At 40.4% G+C, this 21,123-nt stretch overlaps 1 protein-coding gene across 3 annotated transcripts in view; it reads right to left on the bottom strand.

Moving 5' to 3' along the window:
* GPRIN3 (GPRIN family member 3) overlaps positions 1 to 13,500 on the bottom strand; it is a 64,786-nt gene extending 51,286 nt beyond the window's left edge. For 2 of the 3 annotated variants that reach the window (XM_039245378.1, XM_039245377.1), the window contains exon 1: positions 12,941 to 13,500. The gene's annotated coding sequence lies outside the window, so the exon portion shown is untranslated. The remainder of the gene's footprint in view (positions 1 to 12,940) is intronic. The other variant, XM_039245379.1, reaches the window with a different exon arrangement.
* Positions 13,501 to 21,123: the final 7,623 nt, after the last annotated feature.

Raw genomic sequence — 21,123 nt, 5'->3', positions numbered from 1 at the left:
ACTTGTCTGGGGGGTAAATTATATAGAAAAATAATAAATGCCACTGAAACTCAACTCCTCCCTCAATAAAAAACTGATAAATGCTAAAATTTCTCATTTCACTCAAACTTGTAAAAACTTCTAACTGACCAAAGATACATTACCCTCTACTCAAAAATCAGTACTGGGGTGCCTGGGTGGCTTAATCACTTAAGTGTCCAACTTCAGCTCAGGTCATGATCTCATGGTTTGGGAGTTCAAGCCCCATGTTGGGCTCTGGGCTGACAGCTCAGAGCCTAGAGCATGCTTTGGATTCTGTGTCTCCCTCTCTTTCTGCCTGCCCCCTACTCATTCTCTGTCTCTCTCTGTTTCAAAAATAAATAAACATTTCAACAAATCATGAAAGTACTAATTTTTCCCTTTGTATTCAAAACAGCCCAAGAACTGGACCTTTCTAACTATGAAATATAAAACACTTTTTGTCCATTCTCATGTATAATCCTACTTAGGATTTGTACAACACACGTTTTAAATTTGTAATATGAGCCTTGACAATGTGTTTTATCAATGAAGGGACTTTCCAATGAAGATCTCTAAGTCATTTAGGAAGTACATAGAAAAAATTATGTCAGAAGTCCAGGGCTTTCAACGACTTTAACTTCAATGGGAATCATGGACATGTAGACTCATTTCACACGGAAGTCAGAGAGTATAGACCTCTAGCTTTCTTGCATGTCTACAACAAAACCTACTATGGAAATTCTCCACAGTATGTTTGTCCCATGAATACATGTGTGAACAAATGAATGAATAAATTATTGGTGGTGATGGAGAGGGGGAGATAAGAAGGGCATCTCCAAGTTCCAGAAAAGGCTAAAGAGACCTCAAATGCAGAAAACAAAGAGGCCCAAGAGAGAATAAAAAAAAAAAGAAAAGAAAAAAGAAAGACTGTTTTAAAACTTAGACATTAAAACTAGAATTGTTCTTAGGAATTTCTGGACCAAACTTTTCATTTCTAGGAAGAACCTGAAGTGCCTTGGGCAATGACATGATTTCAAGTACCACTTTAACAGATTGTGACATGTGTGTGCCACTTTCATGATTCTTGCCTTATGGTGCTTCTTATCTAAACTATTTTTTACTTAATACTTTTTATTCTATTGACTTTAATTGGTACACTAGGTGAAAATATTAGCCTAGTCTAAAGAAATGCTCTCTCTGCAAAGTAACAGTTTCGATGTGCTAGTAATATATTTTTATATAGTATATAGTATATTCAGTATATGGTATATTTTAAAAATATTAAACATAAATTTATTTTAAAATAAATTTTAAAAAATATACCATATGCTAAATATACTATAGGCTATATTTTTAAAAGATACCTTTAAATTTATTTTTAATATATTTTTAAAATAAAACAAATTCATAACTATTAAAATAAAAAGTAAACCTGTATACCATCTGAGATCATCTTACAGGTCACTGATCAAAATCTCCTGCATTTTGAAAACTAGTGCACTTTCCCACACCATCTCCTGGAACAAAGAATTCAGATTTTGAAACAACACAAAGTGTTATTCATGGTAAGTACATTCCAGATTGATGACAAGAGTCCAGTAATAAGACCAATGCCTGCAGGTGACTTCTGCTTTTATTTTTTAACTGGAAAAAATCAATTGCTTATTAAGGAACAAAAAATAAATTAAGGCAGAAGTCACGGCTTTAAAAACAATTAGTGGATTTTCATCTTCAAAATGGACAGAGATAATATATATTCATCTACCTGTCAACTATCATTCATTTATTAGAAATATAGTTTTAAGAAGGAACTTCTCTCAAATGAGCCTTCTGTACATAGACTGGATTTTTTTTCAGCCTTTAATTTGAGCTAGAACACTTAGCTGCCAGTTAAAATGAGGAATTGCTCAACTTTCATATCTATGATTAAAACATCAATCACGGAAACACTAGTTCTATAAATAGTGTCTAAGTCCAAAGTCCACAGGTAGGGCTAAACACAGACACATGCTTTGTTTTTCTTGGGGTGTGTGTGTGTGTGTGCACATGTGTGTGCACGTGACTATCTGATAGGTATTTAGTTTTTCTCTTGAGAAACAAAGAAATGTTGTTTGTTGAACATATGTGCCACCTGGATATTTTGAGAAACATTTTTATTTTTCAATTTAGCCACCTACACAATGATTTATGAAGTTTTAACCTAAAATGTTTGTCCTTGAATTCACCTTGTTTGCTTAAAAAAATGCCTTATCTCTGTTTTACAAGCTTTCAATTTCGTTTTTCAGCAACACAAAATGAAATTCGAGATAGAAAAATCAGGCTATAAAATCCAACCTATTCTGTGATTTTGACCCAGTAGTAATAATAATAATGTTGATACATTACAGTATGGTATAGTACTGAAGCCTGTGACCTTTGAAGTTAGATGGCTCTGAATCTACACACAGTTGAGTCAGATACTATCTGAGAGACCTTGGGCAAGTTTTCAATCTGTTTCCTCATCTCTAAAATGAGGGAAGTAAAAGTACAAATCTCATAGATTTGTTTAAATGAGAAATGGATTTAGCAAGATGTCACTAGCAGAAAAGCCTAAAGAATGAAGTTTTGAAAGAGTTTGAGTTTATTAACTGTACAGATCTGTCATATATCCATCACCCATTTCCTTACAGTGGAAAGCAAACGGATGAAGAGAAATGTACTAGGGTTCTCTTATGTCCTAGAACCAAGATAGCAAAAGTGCCCTGAGTGGTTCCCTTGGGCTCTTGATGCTCCTTTACCTCAACTTACTTCCTCTTCCCCATGTGCTTGCTTGGTTTTTCATTCTTTTTTACTTACCATCATTAGTTCTGAAATCTAGGTACTGCCTCTTCTCTTATTTCCCCTGTGCTGCTACATTCTGGGTGCCAAGGCAAGAAAGTTCTCTTCTCAGCAGGAGTGAACACAAAAATGGAATCACTCACCAGGCATTCCAGAGATGTGATTTACCACTTAAACTCTAGGGTCTTAACCCTGGAGAGGAAGACCAGGGAAGAGTGATAAGCACCATGTTAGGAGGAAAGGATAAGGATGAATGCAGGCTATATTTCACCCAACAACTATAAAAACCCCCAAGTGTTTTCAGTAACCCGAAATGGGTACATTCCCCAATAATGATCTGATTCAAGATCATCTTCCAAGGGTGGAGGTGATTCTTGCAAGTCTAAGCAATAATCCCAAACAGCGGCCTTTCACTTGCCTTAAAATACACTGGGGTATTACAAACCATTTATAAGCAATGGTAAAGTACCAATGACAGCAAATGATTTATTAAAATACTAATTTAGAGCAGTTTTCTGTAATGTGAGTTACGTTGATCTTGGTGATGAAGCAATTTCTATAATAATGTTACTCTCATTTATCTCACTTGCATTTATAGATGTTTTCTTGAATAGAAAAAAAAATGAGGGGCAATGAAGTTACATTGAGGTTCTGGTATTTTCATGGGGAGGAAATTTCCTACAGTATATAAACTAGCTGCCCACAGAAACCTAGAAGATTTCTTAATCTTATACTTTCCCCATCTTGGTCACATTTGCTCTCCTCTGTTTTTCAGTTGTTTTTAACAGGATGAAGTTGAAAATACATATGTCTACCTTTTCATTTTTGACGACTTTAAGGAAGTGTAGCGTGGGAAGGCTTCCTCTAGTTTTCAAGCTGGCCTGGCTTGAAGAAAGGAACCCAGGTGTGGTGAGCAGGTGGCGAAGCTCTGAAGGGGAACGGAAATTAAGTGAATTGCTAGGGCCTAGAGGAAGGAAGAGACAGGTCTGTTTGGGACAGAGAAAGAAGCCTGGTTGTTAGGCTGAAGGGGAATTCCCAAGTATCCTCATCAGGCAAAGAACCCACTCTAACTTTGCTGAGCCATATTTATTAATATGTTTATCTAGGCCATGAGTCTGGGAATTATTTGAGAGTTCAGACTATGTTTTATTCATTTTTGAATCCCTAACACATAGCTCAGGGCCTAACATATATATCAAGTACTCAATACAAATTTATTAAATAATCCAAGCATCTGTCTCCCTTAAATCAGAGCTTTAGCTGGCCCCCTTTCACGTTCTCTACTTCATCTCCTAAATAAAATCCTATTTCCAGGTTGAGGAATGCTTTTATTTCATCTGCAAAGCAGAAGTAGGTGACATATCCCCAATCCATCAGGCTCACGTTATTAACTTTTATCATCCCTCTCTGAAAGTTAGACTCACTGCTCAAAAGTCACAAACCCCAGAGGGATGATCTTAAAAAACTCACCATTACAATTTTAAACATCCAAATAACCACCAGGGGAATAGGAGAATAATTCTTCATAAGAGCATGAAAGTTTTAGTGTAACTAACTTTATGTTATTTCAAATCACTAAGAAAAAATTACCTTGACCCTCAAGAGAATTTTAACACCTATGGTCTCTTACATGTTGTCAATACATTTTAGGTGATATGAAGACGTGGACATCATTCTACAAGGAAATGCATTCCGTGCAAAGAAAGCAGAGAGTCAATGTAGCCCCGTGTCCTCTGTTGGCTTCTACTGATACTATTCTCAGCCCTGTCTTCTTAGAGTGGAGCTGCTGAAGCATCGACACTTTGGGATTAATAATTTGATGTGAGGATGTTTTTAGAAACGAGGTGGGTGGCACGGTGTGGGGGTGGTACGCAGCGAAGTGTGCATGAAGAAGAAAAGTGGCAGCAGTAGTTGAGCAAGAATGCGATTTCAGAGAGCTATTAATTAAGAGCTTTCTCTGTTTTCGAGATCTGGCTGAGGTTTTCATCCTATTGTCTCAGAAGGGCATTTGTCTTTATTTCCAACGTGAATGAATCAATTGTGACACAGTCAGCTCATTTTCAGCCATAGTAATAGACCAGTTCCACACAATCCAGTGGCCACACTGTGTAGTGAACTCAGGGATGAGTGAAAAGCACAGCCAACTGCCATTGTTAGATGAACATTTCTCAGCTGTTAAAGACACAGCCACAAACTGGGATAAGAGTTGATACTACTTCTGACAGTCTGTTCTCAATTGCAACCCCTACTAAATAGAATGCACCATTACTTGGAAGACTGAGATACGCTCTGGGCTTTCAGGAGGCTAGACAAGTTTGGCATATAGCTAAAAAGTCCTACTTAACATAAAGACATGATGCATTTAAAAACACATAAAGCATTCTGATGTAAAATTGTAGCTACTGATTAAAGAATAAATAAACTGTTCTTGTTTATTTATTTATATGGTTGATTTGTTCACTTGCTGCCAAATGAGGGATAGTTAAAAACAAGTAAGCATCAAAAAAAACCTCACTACTCTCTTACTAATAGACCATGTCAACCCAATTTGTATTCATTAACCTTTTGCACAATCTGCATATTTTGATGATGGAAACTTTTTAGACTCTCATTATAGTTTACGGGAGTTAACGACATTGACCGCAATGTCTACTCTACTTTGTAGAGTAACATCAGTTTCATGAGTAAGGTCCCAGCACTGGAGGGCTCGGGGATTCTTAGAAAACATCTAGTTCAGACTTCAGAAACTCAATACCTATTAAATGAAGTTGTTGAGCACAAGCGACTTCTATGAAGCCTCAGTGTCAGAGAGACAGTAAGGAGCAGTGGGGACTATAGTGAAATAAAGAGGTAGTACATATTGTTATTTAGCTCCCACCCAGAGAATATGTATCAGTGTTTCATTTTTTATAATATATCTCTTGATTTTTAAATACTGGCTTAATTAAAAATAAATGCCTGCAAACCAAACAAAACATGATCTTCCTGATGGACCCACACACTGTGCCAGTTTTAATTTCTGACCTGGTACATATATCTCAAACCTGAAGTTTGGGCAGGTTAAGTGAAGTGTACCAGGCCTCTCAGATGCTCATGGCTAAGGATTCTTCTGCTCTGAGAATCTATAGGTGTAGACACAAAACCAACCCCATGTGAAAGGAGATTGCATAGGCATTTCCACTTAATGAGAGCTCAGCCCCTGACCCTGACATTGACAGATTTCTATTCTGTGACTGCTTTCGGAACATGTTCAACATGAAAACAACACCAAACCTCCACACTCATTTGTCATAGGCAATTTTTACTCATTGAAGGATGCAAGGGAAAATGCATATCCATTTATTAACCTTAGCGCTGATTAAAATCCTCATTAGCATTAAAATTCTAATTACTTCATTTTTACCTGCATTTTTCAAGGAGAAATAAATTATAGGATTCAAAGAAAGTCATGCTTAGAAAAAATATAATGAAGTGCAAATTAAAAATTCATGCTATGTATAAGAAAGGAGTTAAAGAAAGGGCATAAGAATCGCAGAGGGTTTACTGAAATAAATGATCTTTAAACCATGTTTTGAGGAGATTGAGAAGCTAATTTAGGATGAAGGACGGAGCATTTCAAAATGATGTAACAGCAAAAGCAATCACCAAAGTCCAACAAACTGGAATCCACGATGAATCAAATATCTCTTGCATTTTTGAACAATAATTAAAACTTTTTAAAATGTTTATTTATTTTTGAGAGAGAGGGTGGCGTAGGGGGTGGGCAGAGGATCTTAAGCTGGCAGTGTTCTGACAGCAGAGAGCCCAACACGGGGCTTGAACCCATGAACTGTGAGATCATGACCTGAGCCGAAGTCGGATGCTTAACTGACTGAGACACCCAGTTGCCCCTTGAACAACAATTTTTAAAAAGTGTATCAGGAGAACACAAATTCACATCAGAGTAAAAAAGATGAAAAATTATTAAAAATTTCTATATTATATTCAGCAGCTCTGTCCTACACAGACATAATTTGGAATGAAAATCTGGAGCCAATGCCAAATTCTGAATCCTGATGATATCTCCTGTTATACTTATTAAGTCAGACACATAGGCACAGACTATTACATTTTAGGGGAAAAAAATGCCAACAAGAATTGAAACAAAAAAGATGGTCTGATTACTCAGAAAATATAGTGAACACAAATGTTTTACTCCCTCGAGCATTTAATTTACCCAAAGTTGTACATTCTATAGAAAAAGAAGAGTCTCCCATAGACACAATATGGTTGTTTTAAATTTAGGCTATTTAGAAATCAATATCCTGAAAAACCAATCAAGAGTCTATCACCATAAAACATCTTGATTACTCCCCCTGAACTGGATCTCCCACTTTGCTGGACCATTTGCAATTCAGGCTTAAAAAAGATCCTCTGCAACTCCTTTTCCCCCAGAAAATTAGTAGATGGAAACGTGTGTTTTTTAAGGAGGAGTGGAGCCCTCTGTCCAGCTGTCTGTTACTGAATTAGCAAGAGTGCTGAGGTCCCTGGAGGTGCTGTGACTTTGTGAATTTTTACTCTCTAGCCTTGAGTGTTTTCAGGGTTTGCTTGCTTCTGCAAGCGTCACAAGCTGTAAATACTGACTACAGCAGTAGGACTAGCTTGGGTGTCCACCGGGTTTAAGACCCAGGAATTAACATGTTTAAATGGAATCTGGTGTGTGAGGCCAAGAAGGCTCTTTGCCTCAGATCACGCAGCTGAGGCCCACAATTTTTCTGCCATATCAGACCCCTGGGACAGAGATAGCTGCATTGTCACTTAGAAAGGCTCACAGCATTGACTCTCAATTTTGGAGGAAGGGCTGCATGAATAATTAGATTCCCTTCCCCCCACCACTCCATTCGTATCCTCTCTTCAGACCCCGTTCATTCCCCCCCTCAGCAGAGAATTGGTAGAGAATTGGAAAGAAGAGGTCTAGATTTTAGCCCCAGCTCTAACAATAATTAGGACAAGTTCTTGACTCATCTGGGGCTCACCTATCAGTTTTCGTCTCCCCTGTAAGTAAAAGCAAGACTGAACAGTGATGTTCAAACCTGGCTATTGGAATCACTTTAGGACCATCATAAAATATAGATTTACAAGCCCTACGTTCAGATTCGGATTCAGATTCAATAGGTCACGGCATTTAGCCTTCCAACTAAAGGTCAGTTATTATTGCCTGGTAATAATAATTCAGGCCTCCAGTTAAGCTGCTAGCTTTAAAATAAAGCCGATGATCTAATAATAGACATGAAAAATCAGAAAGCTGTTATTGTGTTGGCAACTCCAATAAGCCCAAATAAAAAGCTGTGAAAATTTTTCTCACTGGCATTCAAGACAGTAAGTAAGCTAAATTGTGAGCTCATATACATTTTCCCCCATGAAATTCAATGAATGTCTTTTCAATTCAAATGCAGCCTCTACATGTTTTTATTATTCCAGACTTGACTCCTATGCAACAAAGCTAGGTTATCACTAATCTAAACATTCTGATGTGGAGAAGGAAGATGAAAGAGGAGTCCAGGATATCTTTATTAAAAAGTGAATCTCCATATTTGACTGAACTCCAAACTAACGAATTTGTGTACCCAAGTCTCTGTTTTAACCTATACTATTCTTCTGGTTGAAGGTGTAACTTTATTCAAAAGGGTATTAATATCATAATGCTGTTTTATTCCATAAGAAAGATAGCAAGAGGTGAAAGAAGCCCACCAAACATTTTAAAAAGCACAAGACTTTCTCATCTGATTTTATCTCCTAACACACTGATGTCAATTTCTCAAAATGCATACAAACATACTTAAATATTTAACTAAAATGCTGAACAAGTCATAGAGCAACTGAAAAATAAAACATGGCAGGTTCTGCCCTTTCTTTTGGGGTTATGAGTACCAACTGGTCTGATTCATCTTTAAGAAGCCGTTGGTTTCTAACATGGGGTTTATACCTACAAGGCACACAGGAAAGGAGACTTGAGGGAGAGAACAGAAAAGTTTGCTCAGTATGTGACAGTCACTTGATCACCCTTGCCTCTCTGTGCCAGTGATGGTACTTGTGTTCTGAGAAATGAAATGTTCATGCTACAATGTGGTATATCACATAATTTCAATAGTTCATTAAATTCAACTGAAACAAGGCCTAGCCAGTAAATTATTGCAAATGAGAGTTTTTTAAAGGCAGGAAATGACAGATTTATGATGTTGTGGCCGTTCTGTCTAGATTTTCTTAACGGAGTAGTATTAGGAAAAGAAATCTTATATATAAAATAAGAACTCTCGGCTAATATTTTAGTTTAAACAGAAATCCTGCTACGATTCTCTCCCCCACCTTGATACTCATTTTTTTTCCTAAATGATTCTTTTTTTTTAATGTTTTTTAAATTTATTTCTGAGAGAGAGAGACAGCGTGAGTAGGGGAGGGTCAGAGAGAGAGGGAGATACAGAATCCAAAACAGCACAGAGCCCGACACGGGGCTCAAACCCACTAACTGTGAGATCATGATCTGAGCCGAAGTCGGACCGTTAACCGACTGAGCCACCCAGGCGCCCCTAAATGATTCTTAAATAAATCTCACACTACCTCCCCTCATTCTTTACTTCCTCCTCATATATCACCACTCTTTTCTCACTACCCACCCAGATCCATTCATCTTTCATAAAATAGTGCACATTCCACTTCTTCCTTGAAGCCTTTCTGGATTAATGAAGTTCCCAAGTCTGCTACTAATCTTGCTATTCAGAATATTGTGTAAATGCTTGTATATCAGATCTCCTAGTTGACTCTTGGGGCCTTGCAAACTGGAAGCATCTCTTCTTTGTGTGGCTTTTGGACTTTTTGGAACACAATGCATAATAAGATATACATTCTACATCATAGTCCAATGTGTATATATACATATAGATATATATTTAATTAAAAAGTTCCATGAACTATACTTACTTATTCTTCTATTCTGTTTTACTCTACTTCATTTTTTGAAAATAAAAATGCCATCAGACCCAGTAAACTGACTTCACAGTGGGTTGTGACCAGTTCTAGAAGGGCACTCATTGATTACCATGGGGTTGCTATGTACATTTCCCTCACTTAAGACATAATTTAAAAATTGTGTGAGACCTTTTGGCTCTCTTTAGCACGTGTTTCTAAGTTACTCTTTTTTTTATTTTATCCAGTTTTTCATACCATCATATTTTTGCCTTTTGGAGTCATCAGGGATGATGAAATCCCTACTATATACAGTACTTTCCATCTTTTTGCCCTGAGCACTGTTGACATAAAAACAAGATCCTCTGCATCCTATAAAACTCCAATCTCAGGGCACCTGGTGGCTCAGTTGGTTAGGCGTCCGACTTCAGCCCAGGTCATGATCTCACAGTTCGTGGGTTCGAGCCCCGCATCAGACTCTGTGCTGACAGCTAGCTCAGCGCCTGGAGCCTGTTTTGGATTCTGTGTCTCCCTCTTTCTCTGACCCTCCCCTGTTCACACTGTCTCTATTTCTCTCTCAAAAATAAATAAAACATTAAAAAATTAAAAAAACCTCCAATCTCCATTCTCTCTTTCCCTTTTATTCTCACAATATTCAAAGTAGGGGGTAGACATTTCACAGATGAAGAAACTGAGACACAGAGGATTATGACTTTTTCAAGGGTACGTCTCCTATTTAATCAGGTCATTACAAATTAATGAATAGAATTTCTAGATATTTGAAGGCTAGATCGTTGGGTGATGTGAACAACACAGAGCCTCTGTGTGTACGCACGTACCTAACTCATCCAGGTCAAACGGTTTACTGACCAGATGAGTTAGAGGCCTGAAGGACTTCAGTGTGAAGGTGGATCTGCTTCCTTTCACACTCATCTTTTCATCTCCATCTTCTCTCAGTATCTCACCCACCTAGAGCTACCTGTTGTTCCCAGCCCTCTTCATATTTGGTCCCTGTACCAGGACTGCTCCTCTCTCTCTTTACCAGACTAGTTCCTCTCGTTCTTTGGGTCTCTACACATGGTCCTCGTCCTCTCTACCTCCACGACCTGACTTCCAGAGCACACTCTACAGGCCCTGTCAGAGCACTTAACCAGCTGGTACTCACTCCCTGCCCGGTTCTGCCAGCAGAGGCTGTGTCTGGCTCACTCTTCTGTTCCACAGACTAGGACCATGGTGAGATCTAGATAAACAGGATTGAATGCATGAGTGAATCAATAAATGAGTGTACAAAGGGCACAAATTGCCACCACTGAAAGAACTCAGGTGTGCATTGGGGCTGGAATTGTGTGTCCTGATTCCCTAAGGCCAATCCTTTATGATTTTGTATTCCATGACTGACATTTTAACGCTTCCCGTTAAGCTGTAGATTTTTTGACTGGGAATTCATACAGTGAAGGATACCCGTATCTCATAAGTATATTTGAGGTACAGTCAAGAAAATGTTGCAGGGACATATAATTAAGGCAAGTGTATTGAGGCAATTAAAAAATACCCAAATTTCAAAACAGCTTGTTGGATCCCACCCTATCCTCCAATTGAGACTGATCTGACCCAGGTCATGCTTTAGGCCTCCATTTCCCATATGAAGCTATGAGCTTTTTTTTTTTGTCCTCGTCATTTTCATAAAAGTCTAGTTAGTGATTAGGTGAAGCCTCACCACACCACAGCACACTGTCCGTGGCTCACCGTGAGTTCCTCTGCTCTGTTTCCAAAATATATCCCAGTAATATAACATCTAGACTTGCAATGGAGACTACTACTCTCTTTTCCTGTTTATGAATCAACAACCCATTCCCCCCTCAACACATTAAAACTTGAAAAGTGCTCTTGGTGATTCTATTTAAAGAACATTCCCTAATACAAACTCCTGTCGTTCACAGATAGCGACAGAGTAGATTTTCTTCTTTATGCTGTGACTCATGTGTCTTTATTCCCAGACTCAGGGCAGGCCAATGGTGAACACAATGGAAAAGAAAGAATAGTTTATAACTGGAAAATAAGCACATTCAGGAGAAGTACACTCAAAGCATTATCAAAGTAAAATATGCAGCAGCACCAACAAGAGCAAACAAAAGCCCACGCAAGAGATGTGTAAATATTTCATGAAGCTAAGCCTTAATCAACTCTCTCTCCAAATCTTGCTGGGGTTGTAAACACTTCAGTTTCTTTCAGTCCCATCATGACCCAGATTCCCCGCAAAAATAAAATGAAAACATGGACTGAGGGTTCTTTCACAAATGTGTTGTGAAAATTATTCAGGGGGAGCATATCCAGGTTTGCTTAAATGGGAAGAAGGCACCTTAACAAAAGGGGTTGCTTCTTGATGACTCTGAGCTTCTATCTCCCCTCCTCCTCCAAACCCTTGCCTTTTCCCCACCGCGTCTGCTGCTTTCTGGACATTCACATCATCTTAACCTTGAACTGCCTACACTTCAGGCAGCGATTTCTTCCCATGCTTCTCCAGGAGGCCCTTCAAACCCGACGGCTATTTACTGTCTTCCCACCACCCAAAATTCACTTCCCAGTCTCCACAAACCTTTCTTCCCCTGCACCCCCTCTTTTATAGTCCATTGTTGCGTCTGAAATTTTGCTTATATCTTTTAGATCTGCCTGGGTAGCATGAATATCTGTTGTGTGTATCGGCTGGCAGTGTTCTTCAGATCTTTTCCTAAAATCTAGCTCCAAAGAATCGTTTATAGCCTCTAGTCTCTACCCTGATTTAATGGGGTTCCAAAGTTCACCTCTACATACTGAACAGGTCTCTACAATGATTTCTCTTTATCAACCTCTGCCTCCCCTCCTCTCTCCGCCTCTCTCAAGATAACCTATATATATAAGTGTGTATGTGGATAAACACAACATATACATATATACATACATATATGAAATATATGAAAACTATAGTGTTTTGACCCTAAAGAGAATAAGCATGGGAAAATGAGAAAAATACAAGTATAGTATTGCCACACACACACACACTTTGGATATTCACAGTGTGCAGACCCGATGGATTATAACCCCGCGCCTCCGAGCCCAAGAACAAGAACAGCAGACGTTTTCTCCCATTTACCTTCAAAGCCACAGCCTAAGGGAGCAATGACCTTGCAGAGAAATTCATTACCTGCAAGAAAGACGGCCCTTCCTGGAGCGCAGGATGGGATGGGGACAAGAGCAACAGGCAAACGATCATCGGGCAAAACGTGGGCTCGAGTCCATACCCCGGCCAGTAGCGAGGACACCACAAAGCTCCGGTCTCCCGGCCGGACGCTGGGCAGAGGTGGCGCAGGGGGGCGTCTCCTCCCGCCGCCGCCGGGCGCCTACCTGCTCTCGCCGGGCTCTCCCCGGCGCCGCGGGGCCGCTGCCTGCGCTGTGGCGGGGCTTTCCCGTCGCATTTCCCAAGCAGCAGCTCTCGGCGCCACACGGGTAGCTCCGGCGGGCTCCCGAGCGGCGGTCCTTTTTAGCCCCGTTCCGGGAGCTAGCTGGGGGTTTGCAGGAACTGAAATTACTATGCAAAGAGCAGAGGCGGCGCGCAGGAGCCGGGAGGAGACCGCGGGGGCCGCCCCCACCGCGGGGCTGCAGCCGCCGCCGCCGGGCACCGAGCCAAATTGGAGGTGGGGGTTCACGTGCCCGACTGCTCTTCCGTCAGGCCCGGGGTGCGCCCACCTGTCCACGTAGGGCAGCGCCGCCGGGCCAGGGCATCCGAGGAAGGGGCTGCGGCTTCGCAGGCAGCGGCGGCGGCGGCGGCGGCGGCGGCAGGGCGCCGAGCTCCGCCCCCGCCGCACCCCAGCCCAGCCTTCCAGGTCTCCCGGGAAGGCTTCGCTGCGGCGACTTGCTGCGCGCCAGGGGGGAGCGGGGCAGGGCCCGGAGGGTCACGGTTCTGCTGCAAGGTGACCAGAGGCAAGTGGAAAGTTAAGAAAGAGACTAAGGTAGAGGACTGGGGCCCAGAGCGACCCGGCGGGAATTCTGTCCCTTGTGCCTTCCCACAGGTCACCAGACTCCATGGCTGTGTCTAGACTCCAGCCAGCCGGTTCCAATAAAGCCACGTGCAGTGAAAATCTGAGAGCAAGGAACTCCCCGACGTTTCATATGTGTTGCAAACGGGACAGTATCCTGCGCATTTGGAGATGGCATTGCGGACAGTTTTCCTGTCCTTCCCCTCTCCCCCAACCCCATTCATGGGCGTGGATGGCTTTGAAAATCATGCCTGGCAAGTGGCTCCAGTAGTACTAAATGGATGTGTAGTATGGTTCACAGCTAGAGATGGTGCGAATGATACAATGAAAAGAACTATTATTAACTGAATATTGTTGGTAGGCACTATGTAAAATGCCTTATATGCGCCTTCTCTAATTTCCACAACAACTCAGTGAGGTGGGAACTGTTCTCCACTGTACTGGCAAGAACACAGGCTTCCATGTTTTAGACCCTTTGCTTGAAGTCACACCTAGTGACAACTGGGATTCAACCCACTCCAAGATATGTCCTCTCAACTACACAGGACTCAGCCAAGGATCTCGTTGAAATGTGGATTCTGACTCCGTAGGTCTTGTGCGGGCCTTTCTCAGAAGCTCGCAGTGATGTCCATGGTGCTGGCCAAGGGACCAAACTTTCTAAACCACTAGACCGGGGATCTGAACTAAATTAGTTCATGCTAGGTCTAGTTGGTTGATAGCAATTTTCTGAAGGTGGGTTAAGAAGGACTCTATGGCTGTGTCTTGGCTCTTGGTCAGACAATACTGTAATCAATTCATCACTTTCAATTTGGTTGATGTAGAGATGGCTGTGACAATGTGCTGGGTGGCCATCCCCTTCCAAAACAATGGGGGTGGCTATGGTATAATATTTAAGGCATTGGTGCATCAAGGACAGATTTCTTCATTCCAGTTCTCACCCTCATTAAGAAAAGTTTAGTCAAAGTTTTACACCTGACATATGTAACACAAAACATTTGATGGAGCACTCACATAAATAATGTTATCTGTCTTCATAATAACACTATAAGACAAGAATAGTTTCATGTTACAGGAAAGAAAACTGACGTGGACTGATTTTCCTGAGATTAACAATTGATATGCAGGCAGTAGGGGCTAAACTGTGACAGATCTCTCGTTCAGGACTGTTTTTACTATACCACTGTAGTAGTTTCTCCCGCTGCTGCAACGCATTACCACAAATTTAGTGGCTTGATATAACACAAATGTATTAGCTTACAGTTCTGGAAATTGAAAGCCTGAAAACAAGTCTTACAGAGCTAAAATCAAAGGATCAGCAGGGCTATGCCTTCCTTCTGGAGGCTCTGAGGGGACAATCTTTTCCTTCCTTATCGGTCCAGCTTCTAGAAGCAGCCTACACTCCCTGACTTGTGACCACATCACTCAGATCTCAATTTCTATCATCTTATCTCCTCTTATTCTGATCCTTCTGCACTCTTTTTACAAAGACCATTGTGATTACTTTGGGTCCACCCAGATAATTCAAAATAATCTCTCCATCACAAGATCCTTAACTTAATCACATCCACAAAGCCCCCCCCCCTTTTTTTTTTTACGTAAGGTAACATACACATAAGGTCCTAGGGATTAGAATGTAGATATTTTTGGAGGATTATTATTATGCCTAATGAAACTTTGATTGGTACTTATCTTAAATTTTCTACTATACCTTACTCACCCCTCTCTTCTTGATCTCTCAGACTTCTGGGAAGCTGTTTCAATGGAAAAGTTCACTTGAAAGTCATTTAATAGACCATAACAAATGTGTAGTGGCAAGAAACACCCCAAGAACATGAAAAGGCCATGAAAATCCAAGCATATGGTAATGAAAAGGATAGACAGGATTAGGGATGCTTATTGGTCTGAATGACACTGAGGTAGTATTTAGGGGAATTGTTAAAGACCCTCTTTAACAATACAGAATTTTTCAAAATTCTCCTTCTCAAGGCATACACTGTTTGTTCTAGGATAAATAAGGCAATTCAAAACTTGTACAAAATCGTGTGTAACTTCAATTCCAAACCAAGTGATAGTGTTCAAAGTGATGAGAAACATTAAACCAGTATGTCAAACAAAATCAATAAAAATTATTGAACACATTTTATGTTCAAGACATTTATAGAAATACTCTGGTAGAGAAAAGTTTATCATTTTATGGGACACAGCATTTATGAAAAGCGGAATAATAAAAGATCTGAACAGAAGAAATAATAGGAGAAGAAACATGAGATGGTACATGATTAACTGCCAAGTGAATTAGATAAATCTGGAAGTTAGATTTATACTGGAGAGTGGATATAAAACTGGAAAGGTAGGTTGGAAAGGTTGCGCTGCTTAGGATCTTAAATGTCAAACCACGGAGTTTAGGCTTCCCCTGCAATAGTAACACTGATAATAACACTGTATGTTCACATAGGGTAAGTTACCAAGCACTTTTTGTATGTTTTCAGTCGCTTGACTTCGGCCCCTAAGCCCCCAGAAAAGCAGGCCTGTGCACGCATGCCACACACAAGGGAGGAAATGCAAGCCTCTTATCAAAGAGATGTTTTTGACCATTCTATGTAAAATCGCAGCTCCCCTTCCCACTTACCTGTCATTCTGTTGTCTTCCTTACCCGTCCTTTATGTTTTTACACTGGGCCCACTACTGCATCCTGATAGAGTATATATTTGTTTATTGATATCTACTATTTATGAGGGCAGGGACTTTAGTTCACTGCTATTTCCTTATCGCCTAAAATAGTGTCCAACACTTATTAAGTGCTCAGGAAATATTCTTGAATGGATCATGATCTCCGATTTAGAAATCAGGAACCCAAATCCCAGATGTTTAAATGACCTTTGTGATGTCCAACAGCTTAAAATGCCTTTACCAAGACTGAAGCCCAGTGTCTAGCCCAATGCTTTTTTGATAGACTATTTCCCTTCTGAGTGAAAGCTGTTAGTCATGTTTAAACAGAGGCAGCAATGTATTTGAAAAAGATAAGAATTTGAGAGTACGAGCTTCTCTAAATGTCACATCTTTCCTAAAACTTCATCCATTTAGCTGGATTGGCAAGAAGCATTGGCAAGACAGAGTTACCAACAGTGGATTCTGGTGGGCTGCCATCAATCCCTTGTTAGTTAGCACTGACTAATACTGTAAGTTGTTTTGTAAGCGTTCTGTTAATTCATGTGCATGTATCTTGTCACTCTGGATTGTAGGTTTTTTGGTCTCAGGGACCATAACTTCTATTTCTTTTATTTATTAAAAATTTTTTTAATGTTTATTTATTTTTGATAAAAAGAGAGAGCACATATGGGGGAGGGACAGGGAGAGAGGGAGACACAGAATCGGAAGCCGTCTCCAGGCTCTGAGCTGTCATCCTAGAGCCTAATGAAGGGCTAGAACCCATGAACCATGAGATCATGACCTAAGCTGAAGTCAGACACTTAACTGACTGAGCCACCCAGTCACCCCTATTTCTTTTATATCCCTGCATTCTGCCCAGTACTGGGCTCTAAATAGACATCACTGCATGGTTACAAGGAGGCTGCCATCACTACAAAAATTATTTTATTAAAGGGCATCTGGGTGGTTCAGTCAGTTAAGCGTCCGACTCTTGATGTTGGCTCAGGTCATGATCTCACAGGTTTGTCAGATTGAAACCCACATCAGGCTCTGTGCTGACAGTGTGGAACCTGCTTGGGGTCCTCTGTCTCTCTCTCTCTCTCTGCCCCTCCCCTGCTCGTGCACATGCACACGCTCTCTCTCTCAAAATAAATAAACTAAAAAAAAAAAATTCTATCATTACACACCACATTTAAAACAACGTAGGAGATCTGAATATGCCACTGCAAAATATGCCACTTTGTCATTAAGGATTGTTTTGAGCTGGAGGCAAATGGGTATCAACAGATGCATAAGAAAGCTTTCTTGGAGCTTTCCTTATCTGACTAAAAGAAAACTTTTGAGAAATGAGGACGGCTATAAGCTCCTTTCCTGGGAAGTCTTGTGGCTATAAAGAAGATGGAGAGCCAGCCCCAAGATGGGTCTGCAAACAAATCTTACTTTCATTAGGTTCCCCTCATTTACCTTGCCTCACACTTTGCTGCCCCTAAAAGCCTATACCCTTTTTTCCTTTGTCTTGTCATTTCTCTACAAAATGATTGTTCTTTCTTAGGATAAACCCACCCATTTGAGTCATACATCACCGAGTTTCTACTGGATCTATGCACATCGCACAGGTAAATAAATGCAGTTTCTTTTTCCCTTGTTAATTTGTCTTTGTCTGTGTAATTTATAGGGCCTCAGCTGGAGCAGTTAGGAGGGTAGAGGAAAAAGATTTTTTTTCCTCCTTTATAACAGGAAGAAAAGAACTCCTGAGGGAAAGGGAACCTTCAATTTTTTTTCATGGAACAAAAACATTTTCCAGAACTCACTCTCCTAGTCCCAAATCACTGGTCAGAATTTGGTCACCCAATCACCCAGGGAGGCTCTGAAAGTGAGCACCTTGCAAGGAGGAATGGACTTGCCTTGATTTTTCTAGGCTAGACATCCTGGTGCCCCAATCACAATTGAGGTTCTGTTAGTAAGAGAGAAGGAAGGTCGGCCCTAGGACCATCCCTTAGCAGTGTCTTTCTCAGACACTAAAGTGACTCACATTCAGGCCTGTTTGGATGTTCCCTGTCAATATCCGAATTTCTGGAAGACCATAGCAAGCCATATAAGTCAGGTTCCTACTTATTGTCTCCTTGCGTTCCTTCCTACCCAACCACTTCCCGTTCTCCCTATTCTAATACTAAATAGCCTCCTGCAGCATCATTTTTTGCCTACTTAGTATTCCATTGTATATTTAATCAATGTCTTATTGCCAAATGTTTAGATAATCTCTTTCTGGAACATTCTTAAACTAGGCTTGTTCAGTTGATTGGATAAGAGACACTCGGATCACTGCTTGTCCTACTGACATCATCTCTTGTTGCTCTCTAAATTCACATTTTCTATTTTTGTAATAGTTTTTATATCACACTAGTCTATTCTGTGACACCACGACTTTGCTTTGATTGTGCCCTCCACTCACTGCTCCCCCCCCCCCCGCCCCGCCGAGTGCCCTTTCTTCATAGCCACAAATTTCTATTCACCTGTCAAAATTCTGGTTTACTTTTGCCTCCTTCGGAAACACTTGCCAAAGCCACCAATTCTCATATTTAATTACTTCCTCCTCTGTGATACATCTGTATCAAGCATCCATCCTTATTGTAGTTAATAAAACACTGTACTACAATATGTGTTTTTGTCTCCTTAATAAACTCAGAGTTTCATGAGGACCAAGTCTTTGCATTATACTATTTTCTATTATCAAATTCAGCATATCGCCTGTTGATTGTTAACATTTGTGGAATTTAAGGCAAACAATTTTTTAAAGAATTGACTCTGCTCCAGCTGTTGTGCTAGGCATTTTAAAATCAACTATTCTAATTAAAGTGAGAGAAGATGGAGCAATCATTTCATCACAAAAGATTTCTAGCTAACTTTAGGACAAAGGAAGAGTCCTAAATAGCTTCAGGCTCTGAAAACTGGGGTTGTGTCTACGCTGTTGTCATGCGTATCCAATATGGAAGGATTTAGTTCTTCATTTGGCCATTTTAGCCATGTACACTTGCAGATAGCCATGGCCTCCTATTTAAAAACTGCATGTCATACAAGTGAAAGTCTATTTTGTACAGGACTATTTTCCAATGATTATTTTTGCTAGGTATTTTTTTAGTCTATAAGGAACAAAAATCATGCACAGTTCACCTCAGCTACTGAACACTTGTTTAAAGGGCCCTGGGAAGTAAGGATGCAGGGAACCATCTATGGAAGACACCTGATGTTTCTATCTTCTTGACTTCCATTCACCCCTCGCTAATGACTGCATTTCGATTTCCCGTTGAAGAGCTACATAACTCAGTCCATGAGACTAGGCGGGGCTGACCCTGACCCAGGGGTAAATAGTGTGTTTTAAATAGAGCAATAGGAGAACCACCTTTTCCTGGCCACAGTAATTGGTTCATGGATGGGTGCAAGACCCAAACTATTGCTGGAACTCGGGATAGATGGGGTCTCCTGGCTAGGTAAAATGTAAAACTGGAGCTGTTAATGGAGGCCATTTGTAGACAGTTTGTATGAGGGGGACATGAAGACAAAGGAAAGGAAAGCAGAGCTGGGAGATGGAGAGAAAGTGATGAAGTCCTTTTTTTGGTGATATAATTTAAATCATTACAGTCAGCCATACTTGAATTCAAGTTCTACCACTGAATTTTTGGTTAATTATTTTCAAGTTGGGATTGTCTCCCACAACTGAAGAGTTCTTATAGGTACTTATAATAGCTGCACGGAAAAACTGTATATATTACTCAAGATACAGCAGCACATCCTGTGATCAACTGTGATGCTAATGGTCCATTGAGAAACTCTCTGATGACTTGGTCACATTGTCCCTTTAGAAGCAGCCATCTGCTGTTGCTTCTTCTTCTGAAGACTCTGAAGAACCTTCCAAATGCTTTTTTTCTGCTTCTCCACCAACACAACTATTATATGAACCCTTCTTTTTCTCTGCACAAATTGCATTCAAACTTCCTAGAAAAGAGAATTTGATTGACTATTGATACATTCCATTGACTGCTTGATATATTCCCTTAAATGTATTGATTGTTTTCTTACAAGTTGTTCCCTCTGGCATGATTTGCTGTCCCATATCTACCCCCTTCATTTGGCCAATACTTAATTTTCTTGTCTCTCTTAAAGCCATTTCTTCTGGAAAGGTTATTTGAGTCACTGGGATTGAGTTAAGTACGCCTACTTTGTGTTCATAAAACACCTACCTGTTCATCACTTGGTATTTTGTTGCCTATTTACTTGTGTGCCTCTTCACTACCACTCTTAGTAATTTTTTTCTGGACAGGAATTTTTTCTTGGTTTATGTTGAGCACCTGGCACAATTCGTAGCACATGGTAGATACAAAAAAACAATATTGGCTAACTATTGAAAAAAATATTTGCCATTGAGATTATGGTCTATCCTAAGTCTCTATTAAAAATCTCATTGGGGGGGCGCCTGGGTGGCTTAGTCGGTTAAGCGTCCGACTTTCGCTTAGGTCATGATCTCGCGGTTCGTGGGTTCGAGACCCGCGTCGGGCTCTGTGCTGACTGCCAGCTCAGAGCCTGGAGCCTGTTTCAGTCTGTGACTCCCTCTCTCTCTGACCCTCCCCTGCTCACGCTGTCTCTCTCTCTCCTAGAAATAAATAAAACATTAAAAAAAAAAAAATCTCATTGACCGGGGCGCCTG

The sequence above is a fragment of the Hyaena hyaena genome, unplaced genomic scaffold (genome assembly GCF_003009895.1).
Source record: "Hyaena hyaena isolate Hyena2069 unplaced genomic scaffold, ASM300989v1 scaffold_255, whole genome shotgun sequence".
Taxonomy (NCBI): Eukaryota; Metazoa; Chordata; class Mammalia; order Carnivora; family Hyaenidae; genus Hyaena; species Hyaena hyaena.
The sequence above is the reverse complement of the archived record's forward strand: the minus strand, read 5'-3'. Positions and strand labels throughout refer to the sequence as shown.